The sequence below is a fragment of the Brachycentrus maculatus genome, unplaced genomic scaffold, assembly GCF_059751285.1.
Source record: "Brachycentrus maculatus isolate JH-2025_06_01 unplaced genomic scaffold, ASM5975128v1 h1tg000543l, whole genome shotgun sequence".
Classification (NCBI taxonomy): domain Eukaryota; kingdom Metazoa; phylum Arthropoda; class Insecta; order Trichoptera; family Brachycentridae; genus Brachycentrus; species Brachycentrus maculatus.
The window spans coordinates 102,397-129,317 of NW_028281287.1; the positions used below are offsets into that span (position 1 = coordinate 102,397).

The 26,921-nt window shown below is 29.0% G+C and overlaps 1 long non-coding RNA gene across 1 annotated transcript in view; it reads right to left on the bottom strand.

Moving 5' to 3' along the window:
- LOC148301547 (uncharacterized) overlaps positions 1 to 26,921 on the bottom strand; it is a 134,450-nt gene that overhangs the window by 37,465 nt on the left and 70,064 nt on the right. Inside the window, exon 3 of the long non-coding RNA XR_015838781.1 lies at positions 16,537 to 16,581. This is a non-coding gene — a long non-coding RNA (uncharacterized LOC148301547). The remainder of the gene's footprint in view (positions 1 to 16,536; positions 16,582 to 26,921) is intronic.

The following is a 26,921-nucleotide window of genomic DNA, read 5'->3' on the forward strand; positions in this document are numbered from 1 at the left end:
TTTTTGTACTTTTTTATTACAAAAATGTTAGCAATTTTAGTATAAAACCAATCACTGAGAGATTACTACACTATCATATCAATATTTTGTGAAGTTATAAATGTGTGAATAGTGCTATGAAGTGACGTGTATGTGGTAATGTTTTCATGCTGGTGTGGTGATTGTCCTGATGAAGAGACGGGTAAAACCTATATTAAACCTATATTACTCTAATCTCGGTGAGTGAAAAAGAGTGATAAAGTAAAATTGAATTACGGCATTGTACTTTATCACTCTGGATCTAGAATTTTGAGTCATTATGTACCAAGAGAAATAAATAAATTATTAAGAAAATGTACTATTTTTTTTTGCTTACGTATCAAGAATTACATTTGAAATATTTTAAATAAATAATATATTCCTAGTACGGCTATAAAGTAAGTCGGTCGTGAAACAGGGATGTGTGGTTTTCTGAAACGTCTGCCACTGTAGGAGTCAAACCGCCCGAGGGGTGGGTTATTGGGGAACTTTCGTTGCTAGTTTGGGTTTTGTTTCTCCTTCGCGGAACTAGGGTAGGGGTGGAACGTGCGTGTGAACAGCCCTGTGATTTGTTACGCCGAAATTCCGATTCAAAATATTTTCTCGGAACAAGGGAACATTTTGTCATACGATATTAACATAAAAATAGAATTATTTTTGGCCTAATACGTTACGCTTTTCGTGTAAAGCGATTGAGTGCATGATTTCTAGTTTGAAAGGGAATAATTTTGAAAACTATACACGGCAAGTTAAATACGTAGGTAGTGTAGTGAAAAATAATAAATAGACTTCCAAATTCTTCTTCATCTATGTTGAGATGTAAAAAAATAATAAAATCCTAGTTATTATTTTTTGATTTAAACTAAGTTCTTATAATTCTTAGAATTTTTTATTGAGTTGCCCAGAGACCAAATTAAAGAATGAATAAGTGCTATTTTTTTGTGTATATCATGTTAAAATAGATCAATATCAAAGTATAAAACAAACTTGTACAAAAAGAACTCCACCGACAAGACACAAAGGTGGCTTCTTGGCTTTTGAGGGTCTCTGCAAAAAAAACATCGATTATGTTTATGAACTTGTAAATGAATGTTAATTTGTATTTAAACATGTATATGTATTTAACAAACATATCGTAGTCATACAGGAAAAAGTGACCAAGTGCATTTTTTACAAAAACGTGATCATTGACAATTTGATATTTACTAGCATAATATTGCCGAGAAAAAAAATCCCAAAGGATTTTAAACATGGAAGTATAATATATTAGAAGTATAAAAAAATGACTAACTGCATTGATGTTTATTTTATTGCCAAGTAATAGTGACTTAAATAGCCCTTCTGAACATTTAACGTTTTTTCAGTTGGTCACTTTCTCCCGTACGACTACGATATGCAGAAATAAAACGAGTGGTAATTTTTTTATATGAAGCAATAAAATAAATGTCATATGAACGTTATTTTTAATGTATTTTTTTCTCTCTTTTACATAGATTTTTTTTTTTTTAAATTAAACAAAACTCTTGAATTGTAAATATGAAAAGCTTTTAAATGTTTTACAAATCGTAGCTGAACGTTCACGTCACAAATAACTTTGCGTACGTACAACACGTAGACTATGTGATCGTTGGAGATGTTATCTAAACGACACTGTAACATCGTTCACACAAATTGACGTTTACAAAATACATAAACTGTTATTCTCTTACATTAAGTGAATATACACTAGTACTTTACATTATTAATATTCCTATTATTTTTTTACTACTCATCGAAGATAAAGAAGAATATGGAAGTCTGGGCATTTACGGGGCTGACGACCGTCAAAGGCTGGTTTAAGTGATCACTTTACATACGTGTAACATTCACCAATTCTACCCATTATTGACAACCACACTACTGAAATTCTTGGAAGTTCTATATATATGAACCAATTTTGAAACATCGTTCTTGAATCACTAGAACTTCACTAGAGACATCTATTGGTGAGATGAAAAGAAATTGAAAAGAAGCTATTTATTTAGCAAAAACTCTTTTATTAGTATGTGAGGTCCGAATCCTGGATTACAATCACATACATGAGAAATGCCAGAAAATATCATTTTCATTTTTATTATTTTAGCTTTTAATTTGACCAGTTTATTTATTTACAACATTTTGAGTGTTTCCAAATACTTGTTCACAAATCTGGATTACCTCCAATAAAAGGTCTCGTTTTATATTATTATAATATAAACTTCTTAAAATACTTATATTAATAATATGAAAAGTTACTCCTATAATTGGAGATAATCCAGATTTGTAAACAAGGATTTGGACACACTCAAAATGTTGTAAATTAATTTTCCTTATGTATCATTTATTTATTTCCTAAATCGTATGTGATTAACATTGTATGTGGTGATAAGTGTGAGAATTGTGCAACGGTAGTGACGTGTAGTTTTGTTTCCATGCTGTTTAAGTGATTGTCCTGATGAAGAGACGCATATGTCTTGAAACCGGAACACAAAAATCTTGGAGTGGTTATATACAAACTATCAACTTTTGTAAAAAAAAAATATAAGTAAATGTACTCAGACTTATTTTCTCGCAGAGCAATTTATATTAAAACTCACATATTAAATAAAATCAATGGATGGTTCGTAATTGATAAGGCTCCTTCGATATAAGTATATATATTTTTTTTTTTTAAGTTATAAATTTGATCAAGAAATAATCACATTAATAAATGTATTTGATTTAATACTGCTTAATATTTTTAAGAAGGAAATAATTAAACCGTTTTCACGAATTTAACTCCAAATTAATAATTAAACTTCCCTTAAGAGACTCAAACAAAGTGCAAGGGATTTGTATACTCAATTAGTCATTTAACACGCTATTAGTACCCCACAAATATATTTCCCTTCAAATCAGGAATTCGGAGCACAGGGCAATTTACTTCCCTTTGTGATATCACTCGTTCCCTATACACTATTTGAAATCTAAAAAAAAAACAAATGAATATAACAAAATAAAAAATTCATAATTTTTTCCACAGTTAAATCTTAATTTACTTAAAAAATCCATTACTATAATTTTTTTAATGAAATCGTGCAAAAAAAAAGAAATTTTTGTTATAATAAAAACAATTTCACACAATTCAAATTCATTTTGTGTAAAATTTAAAATATTTTTTTTATGTAAAATCGATTCAACCTCTGCTTTATATACTCGTTTATATATATATAATTTATGTAACATAAAATTAAGTCTAGCCTCCCACCAGTCTAATGATATCGGTAATGACGAAACCCGATCACTGGTCAAATATTATATACGAGTTTATGGAGAAATTTATAAAGATGTTATTTTATTACATAAAATGCAGTTCCACCAAGAAATGTCAGTACAAAACTTAAGTATAAAAATATATGAATACTGAAAAAAGATATCACAATTTTCAATTTTAATTATTCTTGTATTCGTATATTATGTGCGAATTATTTACTTTATTAATAAGCTTATGTAAACTTTTTGTGTTTTCATATGTTGATAAGAACATCTGTAGTTTTCGAAACTAATCGTTTTTATTATGCATTATCAACTCAAAAATTAGTTATTTGCAAGTGTTTTACTTTTAATAAAAAAATTATACGTATATTTGTGACATTTCGCTCACTCCTTTCAAGAACGTCATATATAAAAAAAAAACTTGATTTTTCAGGAGAACGTATTAAAAGTTTAAAAATATAATACAAATAATTAAACAATACCTTTTCTTCAAAATGCAAAAACAATACTTTCTGCCCTGTAGCAGGTAAATATTAAGTTAAAAATATGCTTCTTTCGCTGGGATATAGTACATATTTTGGACATTCCGAAAACATGCACAACTTAAAATTGACGATTTTTGATTAAGGAGGAGTGAGGGATTTGTTTTAGAAAGCAATATTTAAAAAAACCCATTTACAATTTTATGGCAAGTGTATAATATTTTTGTTTTACATTTTGTCTTTTGTTCGATATTATTATCAATAATCCCTAATATTTAATAACATTCATTCAAAGCTCAAGTATTCATTTATTTTGAAGAAAAATAATGATAGAAACTTAAAAAAAGATTGATTGCCTTTTATTAAGATTGTAATAAAAATATAGAAAAAAACTCTTCAAGCTTTGGAATCAAGTCTTATAGAAAACGTAATGATACTTAAGTGCAATTATGTTCGAGACTTTCCAGGATTCATTAATTATTTTCTGTATCCTTATGTTCCATATTTTCTCCTTAATATCAGTCGAATAAAAGTCCAGAAAATGTTCTGTTTTAATAAAAATTCTTTATTTAATTCAATTCTGAAAACACTCATAAAAATCTTTGGAAAAAAATATAGATATTTTGAATGAGATTTCAAGAAAAATAAAAAGAAAAGTTTGAGCGATTTTAATATATATATATATATATATATATATATATATATATATATATATATATATATATATATATATATATATATATATATATATATATATATATATATATATATATATATATATATATATATATATATATATATATATATATATATATATATAATATATATATATATATATATATATATATATATATATATATATATATATATATATATATATATATATATATATATATATATATATATATATATATATATATATATATATATATATATATATATATATATATATATATATATATATATATATATATATATATATATATATATATATATATATATATATATATATATATATATATATATATATATATATATATATATATATATATATATATATATATATATATATATATATATATATATATATATATATATATATATATGCAAATAGGATATTTGTACTTGGGAGGATATGAATCTTACAATATAAACAAAACAGACAGTGATACAGGTCCAAATTTGTTATTTAAACAGCTATCAATCAATCAATCGTGGGTAGAGTGATAAATATTACACTAGTATAAAGTGATCACCTAAGCGAGACCATCACAGATCGTAAACCCTGAAAATTCACTGTCTAACATATTCTTTTTCATCTTTGATGAGATATCAACATAAAACAAGACTATTTTAAAAATAGTTAGCTGATAGTCCTGATTCACAAGTACAGAACAAAAAAAAATATACACTGAGTATGAAAAATTTATGAATCACAATATTTTATTCTTCTGTAGCTGCTATATCGGAAAAATATAAATAATTAAGAAGGATCATAGAAGGAGTTAGGAGAAGAAAGGTAGAAAAAATCAAGTATAAGATGTTATGATGAAAAGTGAGGGATAGATTTCAACAAAAGAAAGTATATATAATATACTGTTCGAAATGTTAAAATATTTACAATTATTTGATTAATAAGAAATATTTTCTCATTTATTGATTCGGCAGTCGCTTCGTGGTAAAACTTATCAATTTTTAATTAAGAATTTTACTTAGTAAATACCTTTATTTCTTAAAATCTACAGTTAGACGTGTTCCGATGGTACCTGAAAATAATGCGGAATGCATTGAAACACGTGTCACAGTAGATTTCAAGAAAAATTGGTACATACTTAGTAAAACATTTAATTAGAAAAATGAAATGTTATACGGATTCTTATAAACAATCTATCACTGTATGTTACAACTTAGTCATTAAATAAAAAATAAAAATAAATATTAATTAATTACAAGAAAATAATATTAATTAAAATAACATTATTCTGTTCAGCGAACAACTTATTAGAATATTCCGATGGGTATATAATTTGTGTCTACATAGGTATCTGGGGTATAATTATTAAAACAGCAAAGTTGGGAAATCAAAAGGGGGTGTCTTATCGAATTTGTCTACCCGTGTTACGTTAATTAGATTTAAGGGATGATTGCTGGGTTAAATTTTGGGGTCGCCAAAATGCCGTCAGATGAAATGTTTTAAAATGTGGGAAATGTACATTTAAACGCGTTAATTATTCAAAGTAACATTTAGAGGGCAGAATACATACATAAATTAACATAACCAATAACGTATAATATACACCTGAAACGAAAAATGACGGTTACGTAGTTCAACATTATGCGTTCAACGTTTGTATTTTATACCAGATTTGGGTAAAATGTTGTTTCCATTTAAATACGCATCACAATAAATTTTGTTGATAGAAGTATTAACCTTTTAAATATTTTATTTTAAATATAAATATATATTCTCTGATTGATAAAATTTCAAAAGTGGAAATCAGGCGCCAAACAAAAATAGGCGAAATAATAAAAAGTATTGAATAGTCAAAGTGCCAATAGGTAGCTCATGTGGATAGTCCGGAAACCAACAGATGGACATGCAGAATCCTAAATAAGAGATCTATGGACGAAAAATGAGACCCCAAAAATGATGGGCTGATGACATTATTCCTGTGGCCAGGAATAATTTGACAAGAAAATGAAGTGTATAAATATATATATATATAAATATATATATATATATATATATATATATATATATATATATATATATATATATATATATATATATATATATATATATATATATATATATATATATATATATATATATATATATATATATATATATATACATATATATATTTTTTTTATTTTTTTAAGCGAAACCTCATACAAGAAAAGCTGGCTTTTAGTCTCGTCATCTAAGCTCTGTGTAAAAGAAAGCATGAATATGATAGGCCTAGTTTTAAGAGAAAAATGTCTATTACGCTCTCTTATGTCTAGGTCCAACATTAATTTATTGACCTAATCTAGTATTTTTCACATTAACAGCAGATGTAGTTAAGTAAATACCACCTACAGTCATTTTAATGTCACATCAAATCCATTTTTATGTAAACTGATGTTATTTTCACATAAATATTTCTTGAAATAGGGATAAAAAATAAGAAAATACGTTAAATTGTCCAATTGTCATATTAAAACCTTACATATTTGATTTCTATTTCAAAATATATTTTCCCATATCTGCCATCCGATGGCTACTACGAGTATTAATGAAAAGTGAATTTGAAAAATATCAGTAATAATACACATAAACATCACAGATCGTGACCTGTTCTACTTCATTGATCATTTTGATTTAATCGTGAAACCCTTATTTATGACTAGTTATAATTAACACCCAATATACCTCCAGTCAGCCGTTGAATTAAGTTCTCCATAGTAAAATACCATACAAATATAAATAAAGAAAAAAAATATTCTTTAACACGACATTTCTCGATGTGACACAAGGAAATTAATGGCTGAAACTTAAAATCCAGTGAAATACATTATGCACAATATGAAAACACTTTCTGTGCGTTAATCTTGTGAAGGGTTGAAATAACTTAGTTTTTGTGGGCCGTGAAACACTAAGAAAGTTTCAGCATTAGAGGGTAGTTAATACCGACTTATCATGATTGACCTATTTACTCCTAGACCCCTATGAATCACCTCATTGTGCTAAGGGTTCATATCTGCCTTAGATTTTTATTATGTGAAAACGTGAATAGAGCCTTTCCGTACATGTTAACTTCCGTTTTTGTGGGCCAAAAAAAACAGAATACTTATTTATTTTACATGAAAAGATGACGAAAGAAAGTTTTCTGTCATTCTATTCTATTCAGAAACTCTTATATTTGTATGTAAGGTCCGCATTCTAAATAACGAATGCTTGGATCTGCTCCCATAAAAAGCATCTTCATCTCAGCAATAGATGTCTCTCGTGAAAAGTTCTAGTGATTCTTGTACAATGTTTAAAAATTGTATCATATGTATAGAGCTTCCAAGAATTTGAGTAGTGTAATTGTCAATCATGGATTGAATTGGTAAATATTCTCCTCAATAAAAAGCATTTTTTCATCTCACCAATAGATGTCTCTAGTGAAGTTCAATTGATTCAAGAACAATATTACACAATTGGTTCATTTATATATTTATATAGAACTTCCAAGAATTTGAGTGATGTGGTTGTCAATAATGGGTAGAATTGGTGAATGTTACACGTGTGGTAAGTGTTCACTTAAACCAGCGTATGACAGTCGTAAGCCCCGTAATTGTCCAGACTTCTATATTCTTCTTTATCTGTGTTGAGATGTCAAAAAAATATGGAAAATATATCAGTTTTCAGATAATGGTACAATGCCTGTAAAATTCCATTGCATTCTCTAAATATCGGACATAAATTATTGTCCGAATAGTGATGTTATTTAATAACGATATAAGCCACATGTGGCCGAGCCAGTCGCTGGTATAAATGGAGATAGAGCCGGATTAATGTTAGATGTCCGTCTGTGTGTTATGTTAGTTTTTAACGATTACAAATGACCGGCAATGCGGTGGTGCGCCCACAGTGCGGTGGAGTGAAAAATAGCCCGTGTTAAAATACAATCCGAGAGAAAATTATATTTGGAGTGTTGAGTTGTTAGCGTCATGCGTCATTTACACGCAAATTTCTTATAATTAAACTGATTTTTGGTGGCAAATTCGCTCAAATAAAATATTGACAAAAGATTCATGCGTTGATATAAGTCGAATATGGCTAAATACATTTTAATTTAAGCTTTACTTATTTTTTGACATCTCATCAAAGATGAAGAAGAATATGGAAGTCTGGGCATTTACGGGGCTGACGACCGTCATAGACTGGTTTGAGTGATAACTTTACACACGTGTAACATTCACCAATTTTTACTTTATTCACATTATTTACTTGGTTCATACCAATTTTTCTTTAAATTTATTGTGACATGTGTTTCGACGCATTTCGCATCATTTTTAAACTGCGGAACGTATAGAAACACGTGTCACAATAGATTTTTTGAAAGTGATATTGATCTTACCCTTATCCGCACCCAATGGCGCATAAGGCACTGCAGAGTATTAACGCAGTGTTATCTTGATCGTTAATTATTTGAAGGCAAAATGATCGCTCCTGAGCTTGAGGGACCAGTCCAAGGTAATATGAAATAAATATCACAGTGTAAATCACTAACATTTAAGCTAACCCCCCTCCCAGGAAATCGAACCCGGGACCTCCAGCACGGTAACTAAACACGCTAACCATTACACTATGGAGGCGGACATTATTAGATACTACCACAAAGTAAACATATTTTGTATGACTTTTAACAATTTTTCATAATTTTAAATATTTTGTTAGTCAACTTTCAGCTTATATTTATTACGTAAAATACGTACTTAATATTTTTTAACAGAGCAAAAATATTTTTTTTTTAGTTTCATATGCTTAGTAAATAAATCTTTAATTTTTCCCTTTTTTAATGTTATCGTTTTCATACTCCAAATTATAAAAAAAAAACTGTCTACAATCAAAAAAATATTAAGTAAGAAAATAAAAAAATTAATTGAAAATAAATAGTCGTGATTCGAAACACAACGTATTCATAAATTATAAAAAAAGCTAAATTATAATTAGACTCATCCAATCTCACAACAACATGTTTTCCTTTGAATTTAATTTATGAGTAGGTACCTTGTAAATTTGAAGCTTAATATTTTATCTTATTTTCTTGTTAATTTATCATGTGGATGAAATCCATTAGCTTTGATTAATTAATATTTTAAATGACTCGTAATGTCAGAATTATTTCAGGAAGCTTAATCACAAGTATGTATGTTGGGTGCTGTCGTGAAAATGTAAAACTTTTGCGCATTTCAAAGATGTTTCATATTCAAAGTGTATTGTTTTTACACCTCATCTGCGAGATAAATAATCCAGTGTCTGATATAATTAATGATATTAATATTATTTGCAGTATTGCAGTAGTGCATGCAATTAATGATATTATATATGTCCGCCTCCGTAGTGTAATTGTCAGCATGCTCGGCTACCGTTCTGGAGGTCCCGGGTTCGAATCCCAGGGGGGTTTAATAAATATAAGTGATTTTTTTACTCTAATATTTATTCAATATTACACTGGACTGGTACCTGAAGTGGAGGGCTGATCACCTTTCCTTCATGTGTAAAAGATCGAGATAACACTGCGTTTATATGAAGCAGTGCCCTATGCACCATTTGGGTACGGTAAGGGTTTTATTTTATTTTTTATTTATTTATTATATTTTATTATTTCGAGAAATAAAAATACTTTGTGTTCTGATCCACTCACATTTTTATTAACCAACTAGTTTCGGCAACAGCCTGTTGCCCTCTTCAGGGTTTATTTATAACTACAGGGTTTATTTATTTATTTATTGATTTGTCGTTTATTTGTAGAACTCCATTTTAATTTATGTATTAATTTTAAATCAAACACAGATTTTTTGAGTCTACTGTTGTACTTAGTATGTACCAATTTTTCTTGAAATCTACTTTGACACGTGTTTCAATGCATTCCGCATCCTTTTCAGACACCATCGAAACACGTCTCACTGTAGATTTTAAGAAATAAAGGGATTTACTTAGTAAAATTTTTAATTAAAAATGGATAGGTTTTTACCACAAAGTGACTGCCGAATCAATAAATGAGAAAATATTTCTCATTAATTAAAAAATTGTAAATTTTTTAAGATTTCAAACAGTATATTATTTATATATTGATTTGGCGTTTAATTTGTAGAACTCCATTTTAATTTTTGTATTAATTTTAAATCAAACACAGATTTTTTGAGTCTACTAAGTTATATTTTATTAACAAAAACACAAAAAAATATATTGTGACAATTATTTCGCTTTGTTAGGGCATTATCAAACGAATATTTTCATCTACAATAGTTTTACTTTTCACCTGTAGATGAAAACATCTGTTAGTTTTCGAAACAAGTCGTGTGTAATAAAATAAAACTCACTAAGTCGTTATAAAAGTGTTAAACTATACAATATATATTATATATATAAATATATGTAAATATATATATATATATATATATATATATATATATATATATATATATATATATATATATATATATATATATATATATATATATTATATATATATATATATATATATATATATACATATATATATATATATATATATATATATATATATATATATATATATATATATATATATATATATATATATATATATATATATATATATATATATATATATATATATATATATATATATATATATATATATATATATATATATATATATATATATATATATATATATATATATATATATATATATATATATATATATATATATTTATATATATATATATATATATATATATATACATAACTAAAAATTTTATGTTTACTGTTTGTGAGCTCGTGATAATAATATTTTAGTAGGTATTGAGCGGTATAATAGCATTACGCGGCCATTAGCGATGTTTATTTTATGAAATCAAGCAGTGAATTTATTCAATTGAGATGATTGATATCCATTATCCAATTGTCATGTTGTGGATGAGATGAGATTTTTAAATACAACACGCTTACATGAGTATGGTGTTGAATCGATAATATATTCGGTATGTCGTTTGACGATTTGCCGAACAACATACAAATACGATATGAATACCGTGTAATTTTTACGATGACATGTTGGGGGCTTAAACTCAAATAAAGTTATATTTGGAATGCTGTTATTTATTTTATGTTGCCTAAATTTCACGTCCTCTTTTAAACTAACTAACTAACTAACCATCACGCCGCTTTCCCGCAAGGGTAGGCAGAGAGAATCGAACGCCACACCACTCTGTCTTTGCAAACATTCTTTGCCTCTTCTACATTCATGCATCTCCTCATACATACCCGACGATCATTACGTCCTCTTTTATGGTAAAGAATTTTGAAAAAATACGTTTGTAGCTCTTTCCACATAAATTTTATTTTACCAGCCACCGGGTTTCGTCTTAACCGACATCATCAGACTGGTGATATCTGATGATTATCAAAAACTATACTTATTACTTATTATATTCTTTTAAATGCAGTTCCACTTATCAAATAACATTTTTATTGAAAAAAACTATGGGTTTAGGACTTATTCTTTTCTATAAAATGCAGTTCCACCAAGAAATGTCAGTACAAAACTATCGATATTTAACTTCTTTCAATTTTTAAATGAAAATATCTAACTTATCGATATTTTCATTTAAAAATTGCATTTTCTATAAATTATCTTTTAATTTAATTGAATTATCAGTTGTAGGGTAAATAAATCATAAATGAATACAAAACAAAAAAATATTGTTTTAACAACTTTTAGAAATTACATGGTTTTGATAAATATTGATATTTTAAATAAGACATCTTAAGTCGTTATATTTTTTTCTGATTTAGTTTATAAGTTAGCGTGTATAGCTGCCGTAATCGAGGTCCCGGGTTCGATTTCCAGGGGGGGGTGAAGATAAATATTATTGATTTTACACTCAAATATGTATGTAATATTTATTACCTTGGACTCGTGGCGTGCATTTTATAAAAATAGAAAAGCAGTGCGTATCCTGTATTACTCACTTTCCATATAAAAACGCGACCAGTGCCTATTACGTACTGCCTACTCTGATTAAAAACTCTATGCACGCCACTGCCTGGACTGATCCCTATACGCAGGAATAGTTACCTTGCATTCATGCAAGTGACAATCAAGATAACACTACGTCAATACTATGCAATGCACCATTGCGTGCAAATAAGGATAAAAAGAAGAATACTTTAGCAGTCAAAGAAAAAAACATAATAAGTCAAAAAAATAAAGTAAAATATGCCATTAGACGTTTTGTAGCACAGGTACCCTTTTCAAATGAATATTTTATTATACCAAACATCCCTCGTCCAAGCTAAAAAAAGGATAAATTATGTGAGGTCCTCCAGCATATTTGCAGGATTTAAATTATGTATGCTAGTGACACCTTGGCTTAACATCCTCAGTCCTTGTATCCTGGTATTCGGCAGGACATAATTCAAATGAATAATGGGTAGTAGTATTACAAAAAAAGTGGAATCTAACAAAATTACTATAAAAGCCTTATTAATTGATTCGGCAGTCATTTTATGCTTATGTCTTTGCATTTATTTATTTACATTTTATTTGGTGATTACTACATTTTCTTAAAATTAAAATTTAGACTAAGCTTGACTTATGCACATACTGTGTTTAAAATGATGCGGCATGCATCGAAACACGTTTTGTAATAGATTTTAATAAAAAATTATATTTGCCAAGTAGAATTGAAATTATAATTTGATTAATAGCTCCAATTTTTTTTATTTAAAGATTTGGCGTTCAATTCGTAAAAATCCATTTTGATTTATACATTAAATTTTGAGTATACAAAATTGTATTTTATCGTTAAAAAATGCACAAAAATAAATTTTGTGACAATAGTTTCGCCTTGTTAAGGCATTTTCAAACGAATGTGATTCGTTTGAAAATGCCCTAACAACGAGACTAAATTGTCCACAAATTATTTCTTATGTTTTTTTCAACAATTAAATACCATTTAGCGGACTCAACTATCAGTGTTTGATTTTTTCGCAGCTGTTTTTTTTTGTCCGCCTCCGTAGTGTAATGGTCATGCTACCGTTCTGGAGGTCCCGGGTTCGATTCCCAGGGGGGTTTAATAAATATAAGTGATTTTTTCACTATAATATTTATTCAATATTACCCTGGACTGGTACCTGAAGTGGAGGGCTGATCACCTTTCCTTCATGTGTAAACGATCGAGATAACACTGCGTTTATATGAAGCAGTGCCCTATGCACCATTGGGGTGCGGTAAGAGTTTTATATTATTATTATATTATGTTTTTTTTAGCAATTGTGAACTGATAATGTATAAATAAATGGTCATAAGTAAAATATTGTCAAACATTATGTACGACTACATATGTATGTGTTTATTTTACACAAGATTTTACAGCGATGTACCGACAATCGTATTTTTTGGACTGAGTGGGTTGTGTTACTTTTTTACATTCCACCCTAATCCATTTGTTCCCAGTATATAACGTCCCGAAACAGGGCAAAATAAAGTTTTCAGATTTAAGGGGATGAACGGAGGGGGTTGGCGAGTGGCCGCGGACGTGACTCGATAAGGAGGGAATCTATCATACGGCGGTGGAACAAACGTATGCTACAACGTGACTTCACCATCGTGGTAACTCGTGGTGACTTGCAAAAAAAAATGTATAAAGATAGTTGATTTTTTTATCAATGTTGAATTTTTGTTTGCAGTCGAAACGGGATGTAAGATACGATACAAAAGATTGTATTGGAACATTGGACGCAGATAACCAGATCATATTGTGAACCAAGCAATTGCCATGTATCTTCCTCGAAAGGCATCTAGAAGAAGACCAAATAATTCATGGTTGCTACAACACGATTCGAAGGCATGGCCTAGGTAACGTTGTATATGATAGAATGATCTAAGGACGAGCCTTATATATTGCCTTGCATATGTTAAAAAAAGGCAGAATGGTGACCTTCTTTGAAAAAGATGGAAAAAATATTGGCATGATAAAGTATGTCAAATACTCGGGCGTGGTTTCGTCGGGAGTCGAAATAATTAACGGCATGTTTGATTATTTTGATACAATACTCTCTAGCCAAAAGGTAGACTTCTTATGTAATACTCTGTAATAATTGTTTTGAACTCGATAACCGATGAATGGAGTTGACAATAGAAGCAGAAGAAGGCCGGAGAAAACTTGGCTTGATCAAGCATTTTAAATACTTAAAAGTAGTCAGGTTGGGAGTCGGAATAATCGGCGGATATGTATGAGGAGATATATTAATGGAGAAAAGGAGAAGATCGTTTCCAAAGACAAAGTTGCGTGGCGTTCTATCCTCTATCTGAATACCCCTACGGGGAAGCGTCGTGACGAAAAGTTGTTTTTTTTTTGCAATATTTTATTTTTTACTTTACCCCGTATTACAGTAAAATTCTTTCTACCATTGATATGTTTATGTATCTGTCTACTTAGAAATTCGCATCCATCATACGAAACTGACGTAAATCTCGGAATTTGGATTCAGTATGGGAAAGTCAGGTGGAATGTTACCGAATTTGAAAACAAAACGTACGTGTTCATTTCTAGTCCACTTTTTTCATCCCCAAAATGGCTGCCCAGGACATTAACAAGGTGTAGAAAGTTTAGACAGGGTGAGAAATGAGGAGTGCTCATTGAATTCCAGGGCTGGAGAAAACAATGTCCATTTAATGTTTTCCTAGCGCTTAATGTGTTAAGGCAACTAGTCGTAACTCAAGTTGCGACTGTTTGGCGTAACATAGCTCAAATCATTTTTATAACTGGCCTGTATCATATACAGTCACATATTTTGTTCTATCTCTTTCTTTTACCGAGATATTCATTATCCAAGTAGCCGCAAAATTGTATTAATTTTATACATGTTTTGCCAAAAAACATCAGTTTAAGTAAACTTGTTTATTGATTTGGCGTTTGATTTGTAGAACTCCATTTTAATTTATGTATTAATAACTAAATCAAACACAGATTTAATGAGTCCACAAAGTTGTATTAATTTGTTATAAAACACGTAAAAATTAAAATTGTGAAAATTGTTTCGCCTAGTTATGGCATTTTCAAACGAATGCGAAACAATTTTTACAATTTTAATTTTTATGTGTTTTTTACAATAAAATACAACTTAGTGAACTCATAAAATCTATGTCTGATTTAATAATTAATACATAAACTATAACTCGTTTATCTTAAAATTACTATTTTTAACTTACAACTATTTTCCTTTGCACATTAGAGCGTTTGAGATAAAATAGTATCTACCTTTGTATATCGAGGGTGTTCGCTTGAAAGGTATCAAGCCGAGGTCAGGCTAGCGAAAAGAAAATAATGAAAACCTTCCCGTATATTTATATTGTGTTTTAATCATAAAAATATAAAATTAATTTATGAAGAAATGAAATAACTTTGTAGTGATTTCAATATGAATATTGAAAATTCATGAAAACGTGAAGATTCATGTGGGAAAATTACATGGTGGATATTTTTTTCTATAAAATGCAGTTCCACCAAGAAATGTCAGTACAAAACATAAATCTAATAAATGAATGTATTTAACTTAAATATAAAATTCAGAATTTTTTTGACAATCCTTTTTTTTAGGTGTAAATTATTTGAACCAAGATTTAATTTAATTTATAAAATAAATAAATAAAATTGTATTAAAATTGAACCAATATCAAAATATTTAAGGCTGAGGTACGATTTTTAATTATCTAGAGCTTCATGAAACTTTTTTCAGAGTATTTTTTGGAATTTTTTCCGAATAAATGTAAAATTAGATGATAGTCAAATAATTTAATGATAATAAAAATAATTTCATATATGTAAAAAGGCCAATATTTTTAAGAAAAATTGTGCAATTACGTTAATTTCTTTAAGGTACAATTAAATTAAACATTTATATCACTGTCTTAAAAGCAGGACAAAATTATTTTAATAAATAAAAAAATCAACTTAAATTAACTTTTAAAAAAACGCATACAATACAAAGATTTTTAATATAAAGAAAATAACTTACGCTTATCGTGATTTCTTTTCACTTATTTTCTCTGTCATCTTGAACCTGTAAAAAGTAAATTGATAAGGTTATTATTGTTATTGATAAATAATCTTTAAAAAGAAAGAGTTTATTCTTAATTTTATTTTATGAAACGCACATATTTTAGGCATATCCGATAAATTCAATTGTATTGAATAAATGATTCCTTAGCTTTAAGGGAAGGTTTTTACTATTTTGTTTTTTTTTTTAATCTACGTGTATTTTTTTTATATATTAAATTTCACAATGCTTGTGATACAATAAAAAGATTTAAAATCTATGAATAAGTACAATGCAATTTAATACATCGAAACCAATTGACAAGAAGCACGCTGTCCACCATGAACAATGTCGAGTTTTGCGTTTGATGCTGTTACATTTTACAGATGGCGCTGTCATTGCGGTTGACACCCTGTTTTTCGAACAAGCATATTTTTACCTGTCACATATAAAAACACGGGTATTTTAAAACAAGTGCGTATGGGACTGTAGCATTATGTCTAATTTTCAAATAATTGGAGAATAGCTTTGGGAGGAATAATATTTTCAACAAACCCTGACGTGTAATTTTGCATAAAATATATTTATGGGGGTCCAAAATGTACAGAAACCCGTTTACAGCTAGGACAAACATATCACTAACTCCTTTCAACAACGTCATATACCAAAAAACTTGATTTTTCAGGAGATCGTTTTTAAAGTTTAATAATATAATAAAATGTTTTAGAAAAAAATATCAAGCCACTTATTGAACTTTTTACTGTGCAACAGATCTTTTTAGGCAAAACCTGAATGTTTTTTCTCCGTTTGAAAAATATTTAGTATCTTTGAAAAAATAATTAAATAATACCTTTTATTCAAAATTCAAAAACAACACTTTCTGCCCTGTAGCGGGTAAATATTATATTAAAAATATGCCGCTTTTGCTGGGATAAAGTACATTTTCTGGGCATTCTGAAAACAAGCACAACTGAAAACTGACGATTTTTGATATATAACGTTCTTGAAAGGAGTGAGCGATATGGGAATTGAAAGTATTACATTGAAAGGAGTGAGCGATATATCGAAAATCTGGAGTTAATTTTCCATGTAATTTCCATGATAAGCGGTAGCAAACAAATGCACCGTTTGCGCAAAATATATTAAGACATATCTGTCTGCATAAAATATGAATTAAGACAATATTTTCTTATCTATTGTATATAAATGATAATAAATTTCAGGTTCGAACTGAGATTTCTTGACACGTTTTCAAAGTCATTATTTGAAAACAAAATTCCATTATTTAGTTCGAATATCGAATCCTCAAACAATTCTTAAAACATCGGGTACTTCGTTCTTCCGTGAAATATTAATTCAATTTCAACTTTGTTTTCGAATTTGAATGATAATTTGAAACTTTTGATTGACTATACATTTTTAATAACTTTGTTGATTTTGTTGCCTTGTTATTTCGTTTATCAGTTCTACTAATTTTGTCTTAATTGCTGTAATTTTAAGAGCAAAGGTTAAAGGTGTCTTAACTTGAGATGAAATATTTTTCGTTTTTATATTAAAGATGATGGAAGTCTGAGCTTCCCGGGTCTAACAACCTGGCTAACTTATATGATAACTTTGTTCACTTATCGCTCACACCTTTCAAGAACGTCATAAATCAAAAATCGTCAATTTTCAGTTATGCGTGTTTTCGGAATGCTTAGAAAATGTACTATATCCCAGCAAAAGTGTCATATTTTTAACTCAATATTTACCCGCTACAGGGCAGAAAGGGTTGTTTTTGCATTTTGAAGAAAATGTATTGTTTAGTTATTTTTTTAAATAAACTTAATATTTTTCAAATGGGGAAAAATCCCTCAGGTTTTACCCAAAAAAAATTGTTGCACAGTGAAAAGTTCAATAAGTGGCTTGATATTTATTTTTTATAAATTGTATTATATTTTTAAACTTTAAAAACGTTCTCCTGAAAAATCAATTTTTTTGATTTATGACGTTCTTGAAAGGAGTGAGCGATATTATAACTTTGTTGACTTATGTAACGTTCACTTTGCTGTCCAATATTGAACATCCATATTTCATTATTTTTTTAAACTTTTGTATATCCAATGGTCTTGAATCTTTAATTCAATAGGTTTAGAAGTATAATGATAGATTTCAAAATCGTCTATTATTGCTTAATTATTGCAATATCGATGCTCAACAATGGACAGAATGCTGACGGTTACTCAGGTATATAAAATGATAACTTAAGCCAGCCAAATGCCAGGTCATAAGCCCTGGAATGCTTAGACACCCAACTTCTTTCATATAAAGAGGAACGTTTCATAAATGTTTCATATCAAGTTGAGACACCTATAAATACTAGATAGTTAGTTCTGGAATGCTCAAAGTTCCATCTCCTTTCATATAAAAATGATAAACAGATGCTTTGTCTCATTCAAACCTTTATCCGCACGCTATGGTGCATAGGGCACTACATAATATAAACGCAGTGCTATCTTGATCATTAACACATGAAGGAAAGGATCAGCCCTTCTCTGATCACCTTTCGGGTTATATAGAATACATATTAGAGTGAAAAAATCACTAATATTTATTTGACCCCTCTGGAAATCGCACCCGGGACCTCCACCATGGTAGCCGAGCGTGCTGACCATTAAACTACGGAGGCGGACATTATACTGCTTTGTCTCAGACCTTTAATATTATATGTTACTTTTTTATGGTTTTATCAGGATTTGTGTTGATAATATATTGTTATTTCATGAAAATTATTTTTGGCTCGTATAAAACACGCGACAATTAAAACGTTGGTCCTTGGAACTATAAAATTATAATAAATATTTGTATTTTGTTCTCATTCCTTTATGAAGTAATTAATTAAGTACACAAATAAATGTTAAATATAAACATAACGTCAGTCTTTTTAAAAACTTTATCACCGCACTACGGTGTTATTTTACCCCAATTTCACGATTGTGCGTGCTTTTAACAATTACTGTGTAATTTTTCGACTGCTTACATATTAATATATGCTAAAATTTTATTGTTTAGGGTGGGGTAAAAATCCCTGGGAGATTTTTAAAACGATGGACTACATTTGAATTTTTTAATTGCCATCATTTTTTAACTATGAAAAGCAATTAAAACTTATACTACTTCAGTAAAATATATATATTATATTTTAATTAATAATTCGCCCGTAAGCAGACCCTATGGAAATGTTATCATTTTATAGAGTGATTTAAATGTACCCTGCTATTCAATAATGAAACCAAAAATACAATTATCAATTCCATTACTATACAATAATCTTTTCTCCAATTTAATCTTAATAGAGCGCCATTTTTTGAAAAAAAAGCGTTGTTAAAAATCCAAATTTATTATTTTTGTTAATGGGTATATTATTGAGTGAAATTTGAACTTTATAAAATAAAACAGCTTTGTTTGAACCACTTTTTATTAGAACACTTTTTCCGACCGGTTTTGACAAGAACCTTGTCATCATCAGGGTTTATGTACTAATTCTAAAACATTGAAATACTCATAGTATTCGCTTCGCAATGCTGAATTTAAAGCAACATTTAGGAGTTTTTTCGTGTTTTTAAATCACATTTTCAAATAGTGTACGGAGTGCGTGGAAGTTTTTGGTATCGTAACGGAAGGGTTATTAACTATAACCTAACTATGAGTATTTCAATGTTTTAGAATTAGTACACAAACCCTGATGATGACAAGGTTCTTGTCGAAACCGGTTGGATAAAGTGTACCAATAAAAAGTGGTTAAAACAAAGTTGTTTAATTTTATAATGTTTATAAAATGTGCCATAAAGTATTTGTGAAAAACATTTACGAAAGGAATTTGAACTGTTTCTAGATACTTTAAATCGCTGATTAACTCACTGTATTCCAAAGTTTAATACAAAGAATATTAATTGTACCACTCAACCATGAAAAAAATATTCCGAGTTCAATTCAATATTACATTCAAGATCAATATTTTACAATGCAGATAATAACGGATATGAAATAACCTTTACCTTTTTGTGTATAAAACATAGATTTTTCTCATTTTTATTTTGCTTGGTAAATTATTTCTTAAAATCTATTTTCACATGTGTTTGGATGCATTCCGCATTATTTTCAAACACCGTATGTCAAGCTTAGTCTAAATTTTAGAGTCCTTGGGACGTTGAAAGATGAAGAAAGACGAAGAAAGATGAACATGTCGAAAGACGTTGAAAGATGTAGGAGACAAGTAAAACTGAAATCAAAAATCGAAAGATTTTACCACAAAGTTACTGCCAAATCAATAAATGAAAACAAAGAATTTTCTCTAGCCACCAGTCTAATAATGCCGATTACGTAGAAATCCTGTCACTGGTCAAAAAATATAAAATTATTATTTTGTGATAATTATAATATTTATCGTAATATGCATCGATTTCTTACTATATAACTTAACTTTAGGCTGGAGCTTATATTCAATTCCGGTCGTAATTTCCGTAGTAAGTTTTTCAGATTTTCATTATCCCGAACTTAGTTTAAGGATTCCCATGGGAAACTTTGGTGTGAGCTTAACGTTCTAAGAAGGTTAGAATAAACTTTGATCCGATTGTACGATTGGTGGAGGTCGGTTGTTCCAAGTTCGAACCAACGGGAAGTATACCAATTACGAGGGAAGAGCGTGTAATTCTACCCCTATTATTAAAAGATTATGCGAAAGTTTTTCTTTCGACCCCCAGTCGATGTTTTCTAAGAGGTACACAGGATACGTTTCCAAATCTATCAGAAGAAATCATCTAAAATTTAGACCACTACATAGATAAAGAAGAATTTGGATGTCTGGGTATTTACAGGCTTACGATCCATCGTGGGCCGGCATAAGTGATAATTTAGTACTAATACCACTATTACTAAATAATATGTTGTCTGCGGAGGTAAGAGGGCAAACTAAAATATGAACGAAAGGGATGGATAAATGATTCATTGTTTGAACCGTAAAAATTATAATTATGTTACAATAGATAAAAATAACAGTGAAAAAAATATGTATAAAAACAACTCTACCGAAAAGACACATGAGGTAGCCTGGTGGGTCTTTGCAAAACAACAATGTGTTAATTATATTCATGAATTATTAAATGAATGTTTATACATACATATGTATGTTTGTGTACTTATATGAATATTTAACCAATTAATTAAATAAATTTAAAAAAAAATATATCGTTAAGGTAGGTAAAGAGGATGGAACACTACACTTTTCTATCCTGACATACACTTCTAGCTTCTTTCACATCCATACGTCTAGTTATACATGCCCTCCGATTACGTAGACTTTTGACACCACCAAATTTTATGTTTTAATTGATCTGGTCGTACCTAGACTTTTTTGGCCGTCCTCATTCTATTCTCCCGTTCACATTTGCTAAGTCGTTTTTTTCGTTATCAATCCCACCTTACCTCTCCGTACTACCCTAAAGAATTTTCCTAATATGTTAAATAATGTATACTTATGTATTATTTATTGATTCGGCATTAGCTTTGTGGAATGACATGATTATTTTATTAAAATTAAACACTTGAATAATCCACTTAATCGAGTTTTATTTTATTTACGACTAATTTCGAAAACGACAATTGTTTTCATCTTCTCGTTCAAATTAAAACTAACGAACAAAAATATATTTAGGTGTATATATAGGTAAATAAATATAGGTAGGGGGGTTAAGGAACAAAATTATTTGTAAAATGAAACATTGATAATAATGGTGACGTATTTTGAAACAGTATATTATTAATTATTGTTTTATCTGAATTTAAATAATATACTGTTTCAAAATACGTCACCTTTATCAATGTTTATCAATGCTTCCTTTTACAAAAAATGTTGTTCCTTAACCCCCCTACATATATTTATTTACCTATAAATATACCTTAATATATTTTTATTCGTTAGTTTTAATTTGTACCAGAAGATGAAAACAATTGTCGTTTTCGAAACTAGTCGTTAATAAAATAAAACTCAATTAAGTGGATTATTCAAGTTTTTAATTTTTATAAAATATACTAATGTAGTTAAGCCTCACACTCATTTAATTTAATTCTGTCATACAACGATTTTACGCACATTCGTCTGAAGGAACGCATTTTACTCTGCTTTCATCCTTCGTTTGCCAATTCCATGTTTTACTTCAATCCATCAATGTTGGTACCAGCAATCCGTTTTGAACCAAAAGTTTGACTTCCATAGACATATTTTTATAAGCAATCACTTTATTCAAAATGATCACTTTATACCAAGGTATTCATCCCTCTAACACCAACTTACAACAAACATATAAACATTTATGAAACCTTCGAATGTAGTGTAGTTTTAACCAAAGGCTGAAAAGGGTGATATTTTTTTCAGTGGGTCGCAGAGTGAAGTTAGTCTAATTTGCATCAAAAAGGGCTACTTTGTACCTTAAAAGGAAAATAGGTTGAAGAATTTCCGAGTGAAAAAATCACTTATATTTATTCGATTTTACTTTTGCTGACTTTCTGGAATTGTTTTTTTGTCAAATAATAAATACTAAATCTAAAGTTTTAATTCACTCACATCAATTTTGAGTGTGTCCAAATCTCGGTTTCTCCACTAAGGAGTTTATTTGGAGTTATGTCGGGTTGTGGTCCCGTGGTTAGTGTCGCGGACTCTTAAGTCAGAGTTGCTCGGTTCGAAACCACTCTACCACAATTTGATACCTATTTCTAATATTAAGCCGCCTAGGCTCACAGAAATAGTATGAAATTGAAATATTTGTGCAAATAATAAACACAAAAAATTCACCTTTCACAAAAGATTTGGATACACTCAAAAATGTAATGAGTAAAATAACTGATCAAATTGTAAGCTGCATAAAAAAAATTAAAATCATGTCTTTAGGCATTTTCCAGTACGTAAAATAGGATCTTGCATACGCAAGGGTCTCTGCTAATCAAAATTTTCTCAAACCAACTATAGAAAGCTCCCGTGAACTCAAACATCAAACATACAATGAGATTATAAATGTTTTAGATCCAAAAAATTGAGAAGTAGTCAATCATGGATAGAATGGTGAATGTTACACGTGCGTAAAGTGATCACTTAACTATTCATAAGGTAGATCGTAAGCCATAAGCCCTGTTAGTATCCAGATTAACATATTCTTCTTCATCTTTGTTGGCGATGTCAAAATTAAATTCATCAAATTAATCAGCTCACTCTGTCACATTTTAATTCAACTCATCGGGAATCGAACCCATGACCTCATACTATCTAAGTATTATCTAAATTTATAAACTACTACACCATTTTATTTGGTCCTGTTATATAAAATTCTTAAAAAAATTTCGGACAGCCCTAATCTCCTAAATCAAATAAAGCTTAGCGTGCGTCGAAGACGTACTGGGCAAAAATCTGTATTCGCAGTATTGTACATAATGCAAACTTTGCCATGTTCTCTCCGATCCCGCAGCTTTACATGTTAGCTAGTGCTTTTGATAGTAAAGATTTTTTTAATATATTGTTATCTATCTTGAAGTCTGTACATTCTGAGCATTTCTTCTCCATGTCATAATGGATAAATTTAAACGTTGTGTTTCACTTTCTCTCGCTGCTCGATGACAGTGTGTGAACAAGACGTGTATTTTCCAGTGCTTACTATTTGTTATTTTACTATTATTTTATGTTAAAGACTTTTGTTTCTCTATAAGTGTATTCATTAGTGTGTTTTTACATTAGATACTGTATAAATTCAATAAATTAATAAATACATATACTTGGCATTCGTTTTGAGTAAATGTTAATTTGGAGTACAACATGAATATAATTTTCATTGACGTACCAAAATGTATATTATATTCATTTTAAAAAATACATATTTTTTTAACAAAACCTTATTGTATCAATGTTTAACTAACGGTATCTCATACTGAAATAAGGTTTCTCTCAAAGTACACAATACTGTGAAAACCTTCCCTCGGGCTACATTTTCCAACCCTTCTTCGTATAACTTATAAGTTTACCTTTGTATATTCGCAATCAAAAGCTTCAACAATGGACCGAGTAAGCTCTATGACTGACCAATCATAAAAGCTATACAATAAGATACTTAAATATCGTAATATATATGTTTCGCCAGTTTCCAAATCCGCCAGATCCAAATTTAAACGATTTTCAAATAAATACTCTATCGGAATGCCAATTGTGGGTTTAATTTTTTAAAATATTATATTATAAACTTGAAAACCCTGCTAAAAATACTTTAAAAAAAAGCGTTGTGTTTCAAATTCCGCTATATTTATGGAACCCAAATCGGCTAATCACAGAGCGGGGATGGGTTAAACATTAAGATGACGTTATTATCGGTTTGTGTCTCGTGTTTTTTTTTAAACTAAAAAATTCTACAAAAATTATAAAATTCTCTTTTTCGTAATATCTAATCTAAAGATAGAAAAATCTTTGAAACATATGGTAAATGTTACTAGGAGAATTTTGCATTTTTTGTAAAATCGACATGGATCTGGCGGATTTTGAAAATAGGCGACACATATTTCTAACTAACTAACTAACTAACCATCACGCCGCTTCTTCTTTTAACTTAAGTTTTACTTAGTTAATACCACTATTTCTTAAAATCTACTGTGACACGTGTTTCGATGACAATCTTCCGCATCTTTACGGTGTTTAAAAATGATGCGGAATGAATCAAAACTCGTGTCACAGTAGATTTAAAGAAATAGTTGTATTTAATAAGTAAAAATTAAATTAAAAAAACTGCAATATTTCAGGCTAATGCATAGTTCTTTGTTTTTAATATGTTCATCCTTGTTTAGATAAGTATTTTTTGAACCAATAATATACTTAAAAAGAGAAAACATTATTTTATCAGCAAGTATACAACATTTGAAATATTATTCTCAAATTAGCTACGGTCGTTAATAAAGGGAAAAAAACATGTCATCCCACAAATTTAATGCTTAATCAATAAATAATATAAATCTTAAGTTATTTATATCGCTCACTCCTTTCAAGAACGTCATAAATCAAAAATCGTCAAATTTCAGCTGCGCATGTTTTCGTCATGTCCAGAAAATGTACTATATTCCAGCAAAAGCGGCATATTTTTAACTTAATATTTACCCGCTACATGGCAGGAAGTGTTGTTTTTGCATTTTGAAGAAAAGGTATTGTTTAATTATTTTTTTAAATAAACAAAATATTTTTCAAATAGAGAAAAAACCTTGAGGTTTCACCTAAAAATATCTGTTGCATAGTAAAAATTTCAAGAAATGGCTTGATATTTATTTTGAATACATTGTATTATATTTTAAAACATTAAAAACGTTCTCCTGAAAAATCAAGTTTTTTGATTTATGACGTTCTTGAAAGGAGTGAGCGATATGAGCTTTCATATTGTTCACTGTCACACAATTTGCTTGAGTTAAGTCAATTACAAGTTATCTCGAAGAAAACATCTAATTGACGTAACTGTCAAGTTCTCCATGATACTGGGACTGAGCTGCTTATTTAATAATATTATTGTCCCAAATCAGACTTCAAACTTATCTGATGTACTTTCAATCAAGGTACATTTAAGAGGCCAATAATGCAAACCTTTTTGTTTGAAATAAATAAAAAAATAAAAAAGTAATGGAAAGGTTGGCAGAAAAAAGGTTCTACAATATAAATAATTTATTTAATGATTATGTCGCTCACTCCTTTCAACAACGTCATACAACAAAAATCGTCAATTTTCAGTTGTGCTTGTTTTCAGAATGCCCAGAAAATGTACTGTATCCCAGCAAAAGCGGAATATTTTTAACTTAATATTTACCCGCTACATGGCAGAAAGTAATGTTTTTGTATTTTGAAGAAAAAGTATTGTTTAATATATTTTTTAAATATAATAATATTTTTTAAATGCGTTGAAATAAAATTAGCGTTGAAAAATAACATTGTCATTTTGATATAGAAATAACACTTTTCGAGTTTATTAATGTTAACACGTCTAGTTTCGAGAACTACAGATGTTCTCATCAACAGGTAAAAATACAAAACTTTTTAGTACTCTAAAGGTTATGATATTGAATATACTTTTCACAATTCAAAGAGGGACGAGGATGCCTACATCCATATTGAACGGCTTGCTTCACGATATCTCGACTCCATCCCTTAAACCCGTAAATCGAACCTCTTTGTTACACTTCCCGGAATATAAGGATCTGAATGCTGTTCAATCTGTTTTGAAGGACTGTAAATATAAAGAGGATGGATATACCAATTTTTCCTTTTATAAAAAAGAATGCAGTCTCCATAACTTCATCTCTTTTAAACGTATATA